The 18102-nt window shown below is 41.5% G+C and overlaps 1 protein-coding gene across 2 annotated transcripts in view; it reads left to right on the plus strand.

Annotated features, from left to right (window-relative positions):
- Positions 1-18102, plus strand: part of LOC120056586 (neuroligin-2-like) — a 51346-nt gene that overhangs the window by 23340 nt on the left and 9904 nt on the right. The gene's annotated exons all lie outside the window — the stretch shown is intronic.

Genomic DNA, 18102 nt, shown 5'->3' on the forward strand with positions numbered 1-18102 from the left:
AGGTAGGGAGAGATCCTGCTGAGCGATGCAGAGAGATGATGCAGTGCCCTCGATTCCTCTAACATGGTTGAACATTTTGGTACGTAGGCGAGTAGACTAACCTCTCTCTCGCTCTCTCTCTCTCTCTCTCTCTCTCTCTCTCTCTCTATTTCCTCTTTCTCGCTCCCTCTGTTCTGCTTTTAATGGGTTACTCTACTGTACTGAAGGGATTATGTGTGTGTGTGTGTTTGTTTGTGTGCGTGTTAGGGAGTTTGTATGTGTGTGTGTACGTGCATGTGGGTGTGTCCGTACATGGAAGTGTGTGTGTGTGTGTGTTTGTATGTGTTTGCATACGTGTGTGTATGTTTGAATATGTAACAGTACAATGTGCCATCCATCCTCACCACCTCTCTCAATGGACAAAAACGTTTTTGGCCTGAAAAGAGAAAGACAACTGCTCCACATTTCTACAATAGGTTTAGCACATAATCACATAGTATTATCCTATACTTATGCACACGCACACTCACATATGCCAACCTTATTTCAGCCTGTGCCTTTAACAGAGAGATGGGGGTAGGGAGGGAGGGGACGACAGAGAAGGGGGATAGAGACAGATGAGAGAGGGAGAAACAGAGAGAGACATAGCTAAAGAGAGGAAAGGAGCAACAGAAGGGGGAGATGGGAACAATCTAAAAATAAACCATCAGAAGTGCTTTTTAAATCTGTAGCGAAGCAAAAAAAATTCGTTCAAACAAATGTAATGCAATATGGCCACGGCACACACACACACACACACACACACACACACACACACACACACACACACACACACACACACACACACACACACACACACACACACACACACACACACACACACACACACACACACACACACACACACATATATATAGGCTTACACACATCTCTATATACTCACATACAATTACATAAGGGGTTTCACTTTTTTTAACGTTTGGTGGATGTTAAGTTAATTCATGATATACTTGTGATTTGTGAAAGGGGAGAATATGTCTACAAGAAAATCCTAAATGTCTGCCATGTACAGTCCAGGAGTGTTAAGCATGGTGAAGTTAGGAGTGTGTATACTAGTACCTACCTACAGTAGAGCTCCACCCCAACGCTGCTGCCTGCTCACCTTGCCCCTACCTTCCTCGTGGCTGCTCCAGGCCCATGCAGCCTCCTGATTTGTGCTGCAAAGCCATCTGTTCTGACTAATTAACTAATTAACTAATTAATGAACTCTGGGAAAGGGCCCACCGTCACTAGGCTGTGGGAGAGAGAGAGGCTTTCTCACATCAAGAAGAGAGATGAAACACTCCGCTCTCCTTCTTCTCCTTCTTCTTCTCCTTCTCCTTCTTCTTCTCATTCTTCTCCTTCTCCTTCCTCCTTCCTTCTTCTTCTTCTCCTTCTTCTCCTTCTTCTCCTTCCTCCTTCTTCTCCTTCCTCCTTCTTCTTCTCCTTCTTCTTCTCCTTCTTCTCCTTCCTCCTTCTTCTCCTTCCTCCTTCTTCTCCCTCCTTCTTCTCCTTCCTCCTTCTTCTTCTTCTTCCTCCTTCTTCTCCTTCCTCCTTCTTCTTCTCGTGAGTAGAATTCTACTCCTTCTTCTTCTCCTTCTTCCTCCTTCTTCTCCTTCTCCTTCTCCTCCTTTTCCTTCTCCTTCCTCCTTCTCCTTCTCCTTCTTCTCCTTCTCCTCCTTCTCCTTCTCCTTCTCCTTCCTCCTTCTCCTTCTTCTCCTTCTTGTCCTTCTCCTTCTTCTTGTTCTTCTCCTTCTTCTTCTCATTCTACTCCTTCTTCTTCTTCTTCTCCTTCTCCTTCCTCCTTCTTCTCCTTCTCCTTCTTCTCCTTCTCCTTCCTCCTTCTTCTCCTTCTTGTCCTTCTCCTCCTTCTCCTTCTTCTCCTTCTCCTTCCTTCTCCTTCTCCTTCTTCTTCCTTCTCCTTCTCCTTCTCCTTCTCCTTCTCCTTCTCCTTCCTCCTTCTCCTCCTTCTCCTTCTTCTCCTTCTCCTTCCTTCTTCTTCTCCTTCTCCTTCTCCTTCCTCCTTCTTCTCCTTCTTCTTGTTCTTCTCCTTCTTCTCCTTCTTCTTGTTCTCCTCCTTCTTCTTCTTCTTCCTCTTCCTCCTCATTCTTCTTCTTCTTTTTGTTCATCTCGTCCCCATTCTCTCCATCAGATCAGTCCCATCTGATTGACAGAATCGGATGACTCTTAATGAGTTAATCTCATGTGTTTGTTTCTCTCCCTCTGCAACCAACAAACACCAAATCACAGAATTATAATTCCCAGCGCTCTCCTGATGCACCCAAGGAGTTATTTTAGAGTTATTAATACTTCAGCATACATTCTATTGGTTTGGATGTACAGTATAATTACAACCCTGGCTCAGACTGAATAAATAGAGCCAGTATTGGGATTTGAGTATTATGAGAAATAACATGTTCTCGGTTATAATGAGGCGATCATATGGTTATTGTTGCATGGGGCTGACAGGAGAGAGTGAATTTGCCTGCACAAATTAACCGAGTGGAGGAAGCATGAAATGAAAAGAGAAAGGGTTGTAATGTGACTGTATGGAATCATCATTTAGATGGTCAAACGACACACTAGAATAGAATATACCACAACCCAATACTGCATACCACAACAGGATAACATTGTAGAGAGCACAACAGCCAAATAGCAGAATACAGTGCCATAGTGGTTTCTATAAAACCCACAGATACTGATGAAGGCCATGGTGGATACAGTTGATCTCAAAGGTTACCTTACAATGCACAATGAGCAATTTCACTTATGAGTCCAATTTTACGCTGTTGGACACAGGCTCGTGTTTACAACAATATTAAAAAGAACAAACCGTCCGTGAACAATTTAGTCTGAAAACACAGCACTTCTCTTTGAGCACAGCCTCATCTGTGGAGGACAAACAGCTTACAGTAATACTCCATCTGTAAAGAACAAACACAGGAAATTTGACGTGTACATCTGTGGATTTACCTCCATTAAGGGATGTTATACACAACCTGACCCCACTTCCATAGCTTTGAAGGCTGTCTCTTTATTTCCCTGTGTTTGTCCCTCTGTCTCTATAATTCTGTTTTGTCTATGTATCTCTCCTTGTCTTCTTACAATATATCGGTCTCTCTCTCTTATTGGCCTTGTATCTATGATGGGTTGGTTCCCTCCCCCTGATGCACAGAGATGAGTTTGGACAATGTAAAGTCCCTTCCGTGATCTTCATCCCATCTGTCCATCACTCTTCATCTTCCACGTATCGTTTGAATAATGCCCTGAATCTATATGCTTCCTTTGTATCCATCGTCTTTCACCTCTCCTTTTTCTTTCCATTCCATACCCCCCTTCCTCCTCTCCTCTCTGGGTAGAGCTCTATTCACCTACCCATGTATTCATATAGCCGTTTGTTCGGTTACTTCCTGATAATTGTCCTGTTCGTATCTGAGACACTGGGTATGTAGGGCCTATTCCCTCACACTGCAGGCTAGCTAGGCTGGACACACACACACATACAAGTAGTTGATGTAGAGTTTGGTCTGTCAAACTGTATTTCACACCTCGTGTGTGTGTGTGTGTGTGTGTGTGTGTGTGTGTGTGTGTGTGTGTGTGTGTGTGTGTGTGTGTGTGTGTGTGTGTGTGTGTGTGTGTGTGTGTGTGTGTGTGTGTGTGTGTGTACCTAGGCTTGTTGTGATCCTAGGGATGGTGTATTGGGCTATATGAATGTGTATTATTTTTATTTTTTTCATCTTTATGTAACCAGGTAGGCCACTTGAGAAGAAGTTCAAATTAACAACTGCGACCTGGCCAAGATAAAGTAAAGCAGTGCGACAAAAACAACAACACAGACTTACACATGAACAAACGTACAGTCAATAATAAAGGCAATAAATAGGCCATAGAGGCGAAATAATTACAATTTAGCATTAACACTGGAGTGATGGATGTGCAGATGATGATGTGAAAGTAAAGATACTGGGGTGTAAAAGAGCAAAAAGATAAATAACAATATGGGGATGAGGTAGTTGGGTGGGCTATTTACAGATTGGCTGTGTATAGGTAAAGTGATCGGTAAGCTGATGCTTAAAGTTACAGAGGGAGATATAAGTCTCTAGCTTAACCTCTCTAGGGTATGTGGGACGTTAGCGTCCCACCTCATCAACAGCCAGTGATACTGCAGGGCGCCATATTCAAAACAACAGAAATCCCATAATTTAAATTTCTCAAACATACAAGTATTTTGCACCATTTTAAAGCTACACTTGTTGTAAATCCAGCCAAAGTGTCCGATTTCAAAAAGGTTTTACGACGAAAGCACACCAAACGATTATGTAAGGTATGAGCCAAGTCACAGAAAAAGACAGCCATTTTTTCAGCTAAAGAGAGCATTAACAAAAAGCAGAAATAGAGATAAAATGAATCACTAACCTTTGATAATCTTCATCAGATGACACTCATAGGACTTCATGTTACACAATACATGTATTTTATGTTCGGTAAAGTTCATATTAGTTTTCTTAGAGACACCAGATTTCTAATGGACTTGCTTGCAGTTCCTACCGCTTCCACTGGATGTCACCAGTCCTTGGAAATCGGTTGAGGTTATTCCTTTGTGTAGTGAAGAAGTAGGGCTATCGTAAATGAGGGTCACATGAAGTAAATTTTTTGAGAGAGTCACGTTACGAAAAAAGTTGCGTCAGTTTGTTTTCTTTTTGTATTGAAAACAGATTATCCCGTCTTCAAATTGATCGATTATTAACGTTTAAAAATACCTAACATTGTATTACAAAAGCAGTTTGAAATGTTTTGGTAAAGTTTACATGTAACTTTTGATATATTTTGTAGTGACTTGGCGAAAGTTGGAAGCTGTGTTTTTCTGGATGAAACGGTCCAAATAAATTGACATTTTGGATATATATCGACGGAATTAATCGAACAAAAGGACCATTTGTGATGTTTATGGGACATATTGGAGTGTCACCAAAAGAATTTCGTCAAAGGTAAGGCATGATTTATATTTTATTTCTGCGTTTTGTGTCGTGCTTGCAGTGTTGAATTATGCTACTCTCTTTGTTTACTGTTGTGCTATCATCAGATAATAGCATCTTATGCTTTCACTGAAAAGCCTTTTTGAAATGTGACATGTTGGCTGGATTCACAACGAGTGTAGCTTTCATTTGGGATCTTACATGTGTGATTTACTGAAAGTTCGATTTTTATATCATGTTATTTGAATATGGCGCGCTGTATTTTCCCTGGCTATTGGCCGGTCACCTGCCCCAGAGAAGTTAAATCACACATGAAAGATATCAAATTAAAGCTACACTGGTTGTGAATCCAGCCAACATGTCAGAATTCAAATAGGCTTTTCATCGAAAGCATACGATGCTATTATCTGAGCATAGCACCATTGTAAACAAAAGAGAGAAAACATTTCAAACCTGCAGGAGCGACACAAAACGCAAGAATAAAAATATAATTCATGCCTTACCTTTGACGAGCTTCTGTTGTTGGCACTCCAATATGTCCCATAAAATCACAAATTAATTGTGATTAATTTCGATTAATTCCGTCGATATATGTCCAAAATGTCCATTTATTTGGCGCGTTTGATCCAGAAAAACACCGGTTCCAACTTGCTCAAACATGACGACAAAATATCTAAAAAATTACCTCTAAACTTTGCCAAAAAATGTCAAACTACTTATGTAATACAACTTTAGGTATTTTTTAACGTTAATAATCGATAAAATTGAAGACGGGATGATATGTGTTCAATACAGGATTAAAACGATATGTAGCATGCCTTCTGTTTGATTGAAACGCATGTCTAGGACACCAGGAGTGCCTCGACTTCAAGATGGCCGTATTTCTTCATTACACAAAGGAATAACCTCAACCTATTTCTCACGACTGTTGACATCCAGTGGAAGCCGTAGGAACTGCAAGCAAGCTGCTTAGAAATTTGGTTTCCCAATGAAAACTCATTGAAAAGACAGTGACCTCAAAAAGAAAAAAATCTGAATGGTTTGTCCTCTGGGTTTCGCCTGCTAAATAAGTTATGTTATTCTCACAGACATGATTCAAACAGTTTTAGAAACTTCAGAGTGTTTTCTATCCAAATCTACTAATAATATGCATATCTTATCTCCTGGCGATGAGTAACTGGCAGTTGAATTTGGGTATGTTTTTCATCCAAACGTGAAAATGCTGCCCCCTACCCTAGAGAAGTTAAGTGATTTTTGCAATTTGTTCCAGTCATTGGCAGCAGAGAACTGGAAGGAAAGGCAGCCAAATGAGGTGTTAGCTTTGGAGATGACCAGTGAAATATACCTGCTGGAGCACGTGCTACGGGTGGGTGTTGCTATGGTGACCAGTGAGCTGAGATAAGGCAGGGCTTTACCTAGCAAAGACTTATAGATGACCTGGATTCAGTGGGTTTGGCAACGAATATGTAGCGAGGGCCAGCCAACGAGAGCATACAGGTCGCAGTGGTGGGTAGTATATGGGGCTTTGGTAACAAAACGGATGGCACTGTGATAGACTACATCCAATTTGCTGAGTAGAGTGTTGGAGACTATTTTGTAAATGACATCGTCGAAGTCAAGGATCGGTAGGCTAGTCAGTTTTACAAGGGTATGTTTGGCAGCATGAGTGAAGGCTTTGTTGCGAAATAGGGAGCCGATTCTAGATTTCATTTTGGATTGGAGATGATTAATGTGAGTCTGGAAGGAGAGTTCACAGTCTAACCAGACACCTTGGTATTTGTAGTGGTCCACATATAAGTCAGAACCGTCCAGAGTTGTGATGCTAGTCGGGCGGGCGCGGGCAGCAATCGGTTGAAGAGCACGCATTTAGTTTTACTAGCATTTATAAGCGGTTGGAGGCCACGGAAGGAGAGTTGTAATGGCATTGAAGCTCGTTTGGAGGTTTGTTAACAGTGTCCAAAGAAGGGCCAGATGTATACAGAATGGTGTCGTCTGCGTAGAGGTGGATCAGAGAGTCACCAGCAACAAGAACGACATCATTGATATATACAGAGAAAATAGTCGACCTGAGAATTGAACCTTGTGGCACCTCCATAGAGACTGCCAGAGGTCCGGACAACAGGCCCCCCGATTTGACACACTGAACTCTGTCTGAGAAGTAGTTGGTGAACCAGGCGAGGCAGTCATTTGAGAAACCAAGGCTATTGAATCTGCCGATAAGAATGTGGTGATTGACAGAGTCGAAATCCTTGGCCAGGTCGATGAATACGGCTGCACAGTACTGTCTTTTATCGATGGCAGTTATGATATCGTTTAGGACCTTGAGCGTGGCTGAGGTGCACTCATGACCAGCTCGGAAACCAGATTGCATAATGGAGAAGGTACGGTGGGATTCGAAATGATCGGTGATCTGTTTGTTAACTTGGCTTTCGAAGATTTTAGAAAGGCAGGGCAGTTTGGGTCTAGAGTGTCTCCCCCTTTGAAGAGGGGGATGGCCGCGGCAGCTTTCCAATCTTTGGGGATCTCAGACGATACGAAAGAGAGGTTTAACAGGCTAGTAATAGGGGTTGCAACAATTTTGGCGGATAATTTTAGAAAGAGAGGGTCTAGATTGTCTAGCCCAGCTGATTTGTAGGGATCCAGATTTTGCAGCTCTTTCAGAACATCAGCTGTCTGGATTTTGGTGAAGGAGAAGCGGGGGGGAGTTGGAAATGTTTCTGCGTGGGGTGCAGAGCTGTTGTCCGGGGTAGGGGTAGCCAGGTGGAAGGCATGGCCAGCTGTAGAAAAATGCTTATTGAAATTATCGATTATCGTAGAGTTATCGGTGGTGACAGTGTTTCCTAGCCTCAGTGCAGTGGGCAGCTGTGAGGAGGTGCTCTAATTCTCCATGGACTTTAGTGTCCCAGAACTTTTTGGAATTAGTGCCCACAGGATGCAAATTTCTGTTTGAAAAGCTAGCCTTAGCTTTCCTAACTGACTGTGTATATTGGTTCCTGACTTCCCTGAAATGTGTATATCGCAGGGGCTATTCGATGCTAATGCAGTACGCCACAGGATGTTTTGTGCTGGTCAAGGTCAGTCAAGTCTGGGGTGAACCAAGGGCTATATCTGATCTTAGTTCTACATTTTTGAAATGGGGCTTGCTTATTTAAAATGGTGAGGAAAGCACTTTTAAAGAGCAACCAGGATACCCGGGCCAGGTCGGTTAGAAAGGCCTGCTCGGTGGAGTGTTTTAGGGAGCGTTTGACAGTGATGAGTGGAGGTCGTTTGACCGCGGACCCATTACAGACGCAGGCAATGAGGCAGTGATCGCTGAGATCCTGGTTGAAGACAGCGGAGGTGTATTTAGAGGGCAAGTTGGTCAGGATGATATCTAAGAGGGTGCCCATGTTTACGGATTTAGGGTTGTACCTGGTAGGTTCCTTGATCATTTGTGTGAGATTGAGGGCATCTAGCTTAGATTGTAGGACGGCCGGGGTGTTAAGCATATCCCAGTTAGGTCACCTAACAGTACGAACTCTGAAGATAGATGGGGGGCAATCAATTCACATATGGAGTCCAGGGCACCGCTGGGGGCTGAGGGGGGTCTATAACAAGTGGCAACGGTGAGATACTTTTTTCTGGAAAGGTGGATTTTTAAAAGTAGACCCAGATATTTCAGCAGTCTATTGTACACTATGCTATAATTCAAAATGGTAGCACAGTGACTCTTTCCACTTTGTTCTATGATGTATTTACATCCATATATGATTTGGTTTTACCTTCAACATAAATTGATGTCAAATTGATAGATTTACAGTGTTCAGCCGTTATAAAACTATTTACATTAACTAGGCATTACATCATTTTGAGTCAGTACTTATCAGTTTTGAGCAGTTTGATTGTAATAGTTTTCAAAGTGATAGTTAATTGTATTGTTATCAAATGACATGAAAATCATAGAAAAAATTATTAAATATTACATTTGGAAAAGCAGATACTTAGATTGAATGTGTATCCAAATTGAAAAAGTGATTTGGTGCAGTGAACAAGTGACTGAATGAGTTTGTTGTACTCAGTCAATTGAAAATGTGTGTAGAGTTTTGAAACATGAGCCATTTTTATGATTTGATTTGATTCTTGTGCTTAGAGTTGTGAAAAAGTTTCACATAAAAATTGTGCCTAAGTGATAAAACAACAACGGTAACTTCCAAGGCTCTGTGTAGTCCAGCCAACTGCTTGTTGATTCCCCACTGGTCCAGGTGTGGGGACAACCAGTCTAACCACAACCAGTTTGATTACAATATTGGATTTCAACCTAGACCCCAAAACACACCCCATTCAAAACAGTTTCAACAGGCCCCCCCAACCAAAATCCTACCCTCAACACCAAAACTATTTCAACATCCCCAAAGATTGGAAAGCTGCCGCGGTCATCCCCCTCTTCAAAGGGGGAGACACTCTAGACCCAAACTATTATAGACCTATGTACATCCTGCCCTGCCTTTCTAAAATCTTCGAAAGCCAAGTTAACAAACAGATTATTATAGTATGAAGAATACAAAGCTGAATAAAATAGAAAGGATATTTTCTCCAAACGATTTGAAGGGAGTGCGCACATGCGGCTATTCTGTGTTGAGCGGTTAAAAAGTAAATAGGTTCTCCTATATGCTTAATTTAGAGTTATTCATGTAACTTTAGTTGTTCTACAAACGTTGGGATAATGTTTTGATTTTGAATACATTGTAAGGCTGCATGATGCGACTCTAATGAAAAAAGTAGCTTGAAAGGCATGAGCTCTGCTTTGTTTTTTTCACAGGCTGTACACACGTCATCAGTCTCTTTGTCACGACTTCAACCGAGGCAGGCTCTCCTTCCCGTTCGGGTGGCGCTCGGCGGTCGTCGTCACCGGCCTACTAGCTGCCACTGACTCTTTTTCCTCCCCCTCCCTTATGTGTTAATTTGTATCACCTGTGTTCAGGTAGTTGGGAATTAGTGTGGCTTTATTAGTCAGCCAGCCCGTACGCTTCTTTGTGCGGGATTGTTCATTTGTAGCTTTGGATTTCGGGAGTGGACATATGTATTGTGGACTGGGTTTGTCTCCCGTGTTTTGGGACAGTTGTGTATGACACCCAGTAAGTCCGTGTTGGACATTTTGTTTGCCAGTTGGGCATTAAAGAAACAACATATTGAAGCTCTGCTGTTCCTGCGTCTGATTTCACACCCCCCCGACGCCCAGGGCGTTACACTCTTATTCAGCATTTGACAAGCACTTGGTAATGCTTTGAATTTTCCGGCGGCATCCCCTTTGTGTTGCGAGTAAATCCCCCTAAAAAAATACATGCCTTTTGCGGCCAGTGACCGTTGTGCCCTTGGGCTAAATATAATAATTTGAATTCTATTCTCCCTGAGTGCTGCTTGCTCCGAAGCACCTCTCACTCACATGGCTCTCCTCATGTGATTGGGTCTTTCTCACAGGCTACAAGTGAAGACAGACACATCGGGGACGCAACTGCGCACGTCCTTATCCAATTCCGAGGTGCATATTGAAGATATTGGAAGAACTGTTCACATTTACTTTTCGTCAGCCAACAACATGAGTAGGCCTAACGAACAGCAAAAGCATTAGCCTATGTCAATCTACTATCCCCAAAGTAGGAAAGTTGACCTACTCTGTGCAATAAATAAATATTCCAAACATACTGTAGTCTGGGACAGTTGTGGGATGCGATAGATCCCAAATTAATACAACCACTAGCATCAAAAACCTTTTTTACGCAATGAGGCTGATGTAGCGGATCAGACCATTTAGCTTAAAATGTTGATAAATTATTAGGCTATTTCTTCACATTATAAGCGCAGCAATGCGTACACAGCAGAAGGCTATAAGCGCGAATGGCCAATTAGCGAGAATACACAATTATCAAAAGTGACCGATTTTAATTTTTTTTATGGTGAAAAATATTCCCCCAAACTTGAAACTTGTTGCATATGTATGCCAGTTAGGCTCTATACCCCTTGTAAAGTGGATTAATGTGCTTAATTTTAAGAAGTTATTTGGCCACTTCAGTTGTGATTCAAACCTTATAAAAAAGTATAGGCCTATGGGCTAGGCTACATGAGGTGTGCAAATAAAATACATGTAATCTATGCACTTAAATAGCAAATGGAGGATGATTTTCCCGTGGTTGATTTTCATGCCAACCAGGAAGGCTATACTCCTGTTGTAAAGATAAGTAATATGCTTAATATTAGGAAGGTTAAGAAATAAATATAGTAGGTCTGTAGAAATCTGATGGGATCCTCCTCTTTTTAATAGAGGCCATCACTCTGTTTTCTCACATAATTGCATAGCCAATAGAAATGTTGCGCAACATGGGCGCATGGGCTCTCATGAAGTGTTTGATTAGATTTTTGATTACATTTCCATTGATGTCAGAGTGATTAGAGGGACAATAGAGTGCTGAGTACCAGGCAGTTAGCAAGTTTGGTAGGCTACTAATGACGAGCAGCAGCATCAGTGCTTGGAGAAGCCTAATTACCGTAACTAAACGGTCACGTGGAATTTGACTGCCTTCATGACTCGTGACTACCAGTGTGGTGGCAATACGGTCACCTTAACAGCCCCAGTCACGAGTGCATTCAGATTCGTGTTCGGCGGCAAACTTTCTTCACAATAGACAAACGGGCTCATTCTGTTCAGAACAACCCAGGGTTATGAGGTAATTTCATCTTGTAACTGTACATCAAGCATAATGATCAAAAACAACACTGTAAATTACATGAGTTTTATGATATGGAAATGTGAAGTGCACATTTGGACCGATGGGTGTTTGGCTTGCTTGTATGACATCAAAGCAGTATTTATTATAATCCTCAACGTCTCATCTTTCAAAATACACAGTCCTCTTAATTTTCGGCATTTCCCTCAATCGGGCAACAAAATGTGCACAAGTTGGCCCATTAGCAGGAGGGATGGGGGCAACTTCTTGTCACGTGCGGTGCTCAAGTTCAGAATGGCTGTCAGTCAAAACCCATACAGAGCTATGAAGCGCAGAGCCTGAGCTCTGACGTCATTTATATAATCTTACTTTCAGCCACTGCGTTCCAGTTTATGTGCTTATCAGTACCCAATTCTGCCATTTTCAACCCGTATATGGGTATGAGTGTAAAAGGTTACCATCTTAGAAAGTAGTACAGTAGTAGTATGTTACAATGTAGTATTAGTGTAGTAGTACAGTACTGACATCTTGATAACTAAAATATATATTATAACATCCTTTAAAAGTATACAGCTACAGTGCCTTGCAAAAGTATTCATCCCCCTTGGCATTTTTCCTATTTTGTTGCATTACAACCTGTAATTTAAATAGATTTTTATTTGGATTTCATGTAATGAACATACACATAATAGTCCAAATTGGGGAAGTGAAATGAAAAAAAATACTTGTTAAAAAAAATAAAAAAAAATACATTGAAAAGTGGTGCGTGCATATGTATTCACCCCCTTTGCTACAAAGCCCCTAAATAAGATCTGGCGCAACAAATTACCTTCAGAAGTCACATAATTAGTTTAGTAAAGTCCACCTGTGTGCAGTGTCACATGATCTGTCACATGATCTCAGTATATATACACCTGTTCTGAAAGGACCCAGAGTCTGCAACACCACTAAACAAGGGGCACCACCAAGCAAGCGGCACCATGAAGACCAAGGAGCTCTCCAAACAGGTTAGTGACAAAGTTGTGGAGAAGTACAGATCAGAGTTGGGTTATAAAAAAATATCTGAAACTTTGAACATCCCACAGAGCACCATTAAATCCATTATTAAAAGATGGAAAGAATATAGCACCACAACAAACCTGCCAAGAGCGGACCACCCACCAAAACTCACGGACCAGGCAAGGAGGGCATTAATCAGAGATGCAACAAAGAGACCAAAAATAACCTTGAAGGAGCTGCAAAGCTCCACAGCGGAGATTGGAGTATCTGTCTATAGGACCACTTTAAGCCGTACACTCCACAGAGCTGGGCTTTATGGAAGAGTGGCCAGAAAAAAAGCCATTGCTTAAAGAAAATAATAAGCAAACACGTTTGGTGTTCGCCAAAAGGCATGTGGGAGACTCCCCATACATATGGAAGACGGTACTCTGGTCAGATGAGACTAAAATTTAGTTTTTTGGCCATCAAGGAAAACGCTATGTCTGGCGCAAACCCAACACCTCTCATCACCCTGAGAACACCATCCCCACAGTGGAGCATAGTGGTGGCAGCATCATGCTGTGGGGATGTTTTTCATCGGCAGGGACTGGGAAACTGGTCAAAATTGATGGAATGATGGATGGCGCTAAATACAGGGAAATTCTGGAAGGAAACCTGTTTCAGTCTTCCAGAGATTTGAGACTGGGACGGAGGTTCACCTTCCAGCAGGACAATGGCCCTAAGCATACTGCTAAAGCAACACTTGAGTGGTTTAAGGGGAAACATTTAAATGTCTTGTAATGGCCTTTCAAAGCCCACATCTCAATCCAATGGAGAATCTGTGGTATGACTTAAAGATTACTATACATCAGTGGAACCCATCCAACTTGAAGAAGCTGGAGCAGTTTTGCCTTGAAGAATGGGCAAAAATTCCAGTGGCTAGATGTGCCAAGCTTATAGAGACATACCCCAAGAGACTTGCAGCTGTAATTGCTGCAAAAGGTGGCTCTACAAAGTATTGACTTTGGGGGGGGGGGGGTATTTATTCCTTGTTGTTCCACAATAACAAAATATTTTGCATCTTCAAAGTAGTAGGCATGTTGTATAAATGAAATGATACAAACCCCCAAAAAAATCTATTTTAATTCCAGGTTGTAAGGCAACAAATAAGGAAAAATTCCAAGGGGGGTGAATACTTTCGCAAGCCACTGTACTTGTTTATGAGCCTTCTGGATATGTATAGTATATAAAACATTAGTGTCTTCCTGTTTCACCATAGGTTCCTTATTCTCAACAGTTTAGCATATAAACAATATTTCACTACCCTGTAAAAACATATTTTTGAAGTATAAACATGTGAAATGGGGCTGTCAATGTCATGTCGTATCCATCAAAATCCAAGGGTGGGTAAAATGATTCCCAAGATTTGGTACAGAAAACCTTTAGTATCAAGACACTGGAGGGAATGTTAAATAAAATAACTTGGCCATGAAGTTTCAGTAGATTAGGAACTGATTCCATTGTAAATTCATACCACACAGTTATTGTCACGTATACTCACTCTCCGGCCTCTAGGTCATCAGGCTGCTGATTATCCCGCACACCTGTCACCATCGTCTCGCGCACCTGCGCCTCATGAAACTCACCTGGTCTCCATCACCTCCTTGATTATCTTCCCTATATCTGTCACTCCCCTTGGTTCTTTCCTCGGGTGTTATTGACTCTGTTTTCTTGTCGGTGCGTTGTTTGTGTTTCGTGTTCATGATTTCTTTTATTTATTAAAACACTCACTCCCTGAACTTGCTTCACAACTCTCAGCGCACATCGTTACAGTTATATTACTTCTTATTGACGTTCAACTTGTGAATGACAAAAGAAAGTATAAATGAAAGCATGCTGAAAACAAATCTTTTAAAAAATGCAACTGTAACAGATGCTACAAACAAAATCCATATCTAGACAACCTGAGACTAACTGATTTATGGAAAAACACAAATATAAACACTTGTGTGTTTTGTCTGAATGATTGTTCAGTTGTCAATAGGACATTCAGCAATATGATAAAGCACCTGAAAAAACATCAACTAGATAGTTGTATTATGTTTGTGTGAACATTGAAATGTGTGATGGAGACATATGGAAAATCCATCCAATACAGCAGATAATGATATGCTCACCAGTTTTTGTCTTATTAACTACCATTTAACCCAATAGCAAAAATATAACATACACATTTCAAAACTGTTCTTTTTGAAGTGCTGAATAGAAAGAATAGTAGATGCTAAATATAATATTCCATGCAGTATTTGACTGTAACTTGACATGCAATTGTTTTTATTATTTCTATCCTTGGCAGGTTGTGAGCATGTTGAGAAATATTCCAGTCTTACAATCTCATTATCCTTGTAAAGAAAAGTATTGTAAAGCATTTGGCTACTTTAAAAACGTTGCACGGTGTTGTATGCCATTTCTGCCCTCCATGCAACACTACAAGATCAACCTTTTCTTATGTGACTTGTCAACTGATACAGTATCGCCTGTCTCGCTCCTTGAAATTCATCAGCTTACAATGTACCAATGGCATTCAGATAATGAGTGGAATATATTGTTAGATATAACCCTGTAATGGTTCTCGTCGGCTGAAGGAAGAGTGGACCAAGGTGCATCGTTTAAAGTGTTCATGATTTAATCCAAAAACACAAATCGAACAAAAACAACAAACAGGAGAACGAAAGCGAAACAGTTCTGTCTGGTGCAGACACAAAACAGAAAACAACTACCCACAAAACACAGGTGGGAAAAGGCTACCTAAGTATGGTTCTCAATCAGAGACAACGATAGACAGCTGCCTCTGATTGAGAACCACACCCGGCCAAACACATAGAAATAGAAAACATAGAACAAAAACATAGAATGCCCACCCCAACTCACGCCCTGACCAACCAAAATAGAGACATAAAAAGGATCTCTACGGTCAGGGCGTGACAAACCCAGGTATTTCAGCAGTGCACTGTACACTGTAATTCCAAATTGTAGCACGTAGTGACTCTTTCTACTTTATCCTATGATGTAGTATTTGAAGCCACATCCACATATGATTTGGTTTTACCTTCCAACATAAATTGACTCAAATTGATACATTTATGAGGTAAAAATATAGAAATGTACGGTGTACAGCCGTTATCCAACTATATCCGTTAACTAGGCATCACATACTTTTGGTTCGTTACTTATCAGTTTTGATCAGTTTGATTAACTGATAGTAAATAATATCAAAAGTAAAGTGAATATTTCATTTTGAAAAGCAGACACTTAGATTGAATGTGTATCCAAATTGAACGAGTTATTTGGTGCAGTGAATGTGTTTGTTGTACTCCGTCAATTGAAAATGTGCTTAGAGTTTTGAAACATGAGACATTTTGATGATCTGATTTAGGATTTTTGTGCTCAGAGTTGTGAAAATATTTCATATAAAAATTGCACCAAAGTGAACTTCCAGGGCTCTGTGAAGTCCAGCAAACTGCTTGTTGATTCCCCACTGGGCCAGGTGTGAATGCTCTGGGAGGCCTAACACCGTACCCAAACCGGCCGCGCGCAAATTGATTTTGTCTCCCCACACCAAACGTGATTATGACACGCAGGTTGAAATATCAAAACAAACTCTGAACCAATTATATTAATTTGGGGACAGGTCGAAAAGCATTAAACATTTATGGCAATTTAGCTAGCTAGCTTGCAGTTTCTAGCTAATTTGTCCTATTTAGCTAGCTTGCTGTTTCTAGCTAATTTGTCCTATTTAGCTAGCTTGCTGTTTCTAGCTAATTTGTCCTGGGATATAAACGTTGAGTTGTTATTTTACCTGAAATACACAAGATGCTCTACTCCGACAATTAATCCACACATAAAACGGTCAACCAAATAATTTCTAGTCATTGCTCCTCCTTCCAGGCTATTTCTTCTTTGGACTTTATATGGCGATTGGCATCTAACTTTCATAATTACCATGACGACCGACCAAACTCAGTTCAACTTTCAATCACCCACGTGTGTATAACCAATGAGGAGATGGCTGCTTCTTTAAACCAATGAGGAGATAGGAGAGGCAGGACTTGCACCACGTTCAGCGTCACAAATAGAACTGACTTCTATTTTAGCGCTTGGCAACGCAGACACTCGTTGGCCCGCGCGAGCAGTGTGGGTGCAATAATTGAAAAACATGTATGTTTAAATTTATTTTGCCATGCTCGCACACGCGACGCAAGCGGTGTGGTCAGCATGTAAGCCTTGCCCCAACCGGTTTGATAACAATGCTGGATTTCAGCCCAGAACCCAAAACGCACCTCATTCAAAACAGTTTCAACTGGCCCCCCAACCAAAACCTTACCCTCAACACCAGAACCGTTTCAACATGGCCAACCAACCCCCCCCCCCCCCCCCCCCCCCCCCCCCCTCTCGTCTCCACCCCACAAAATGTATCAAAAGGCACAATAGACCTTAGTTCCTCAAATAGTCTAATACACTGCCCCTGATCAACGGCATAACACATCTTTGTCCCACAACTGACCAAGGACTCTACTTGATTAAAAGCACCAAGTCTTTTGTCTTACATATAGACCAAAACACTACCCCCAGGATCACAACAAGCCCCTCACACCTGGGTACAAACACACACACACACACACACACACACACACACACACATACGCGGCAGCAGAACGTACATCAAAGTAATCCATATCAAAGTAGTCAGATCAAAGGTGTTTACATACAACATGTGGCGACCACGTGCTTATCTAATTTAATGACCTGATTTGATCACCGCCTGCCACGCCCACCTCAAGAACAAATCTTACATCAACTATTCACACACTGACAGCTCTCTCCTTGGAACAGTGAACACTACAGGCTTTTACTGAGCCACTGTACTGGAGAACAGCACATCACTACTCCTAATTGGCACTCATAGCTCTGACTCCATTCATAGCCAACTGTTTCATGGGTTGCGTGCGTGCGTGCGTGCGTGCGTGCGTGCGTGCGTGCGTGCGTGCGTGCGTGCGTGCGTGCGTGCGTGCGTGCGACTCATTGCTCATAGTTCATGATTAGAACACACAATTCAATACCACACATACCAGGTATGTATGATTATAAAGTTGCCTATTTAAGATATGCAAGCTACAATTAATTAATGATAATGGTTGCTCACCGTCTCCCCTGAAGAAGAAACATCAATCATTCACAATATAAGACTTGAGAATTTTAAACAAGCATCCTATTGGTATGTGTGGTAGGGTATTACCAGCAGCTGTGACGGTATTACCATGGTTCCAGTAGCAGGAAGGGGTAGTTTTTCATGAAGTGTTGTCTGGTGGATGCTTAGAGAGCTCTTCGTCTCATATTTTTCATTTCTGTTCAAATCACTCTCAATC

This window comes from Salvelinus namaycush, chromosome 12, assembly GCF_016432855.1.
Source record: "Salvelinus namaycush isolate Seneca chromosome 12, SaNama_1.0, whole genome shotgun sequence".
NCBI lineage: Eukaryota > Metazoa > Chordata > Actinopteri > Salmoniformes > Salmonidae > Salvelinus > Salvelinus namaycush.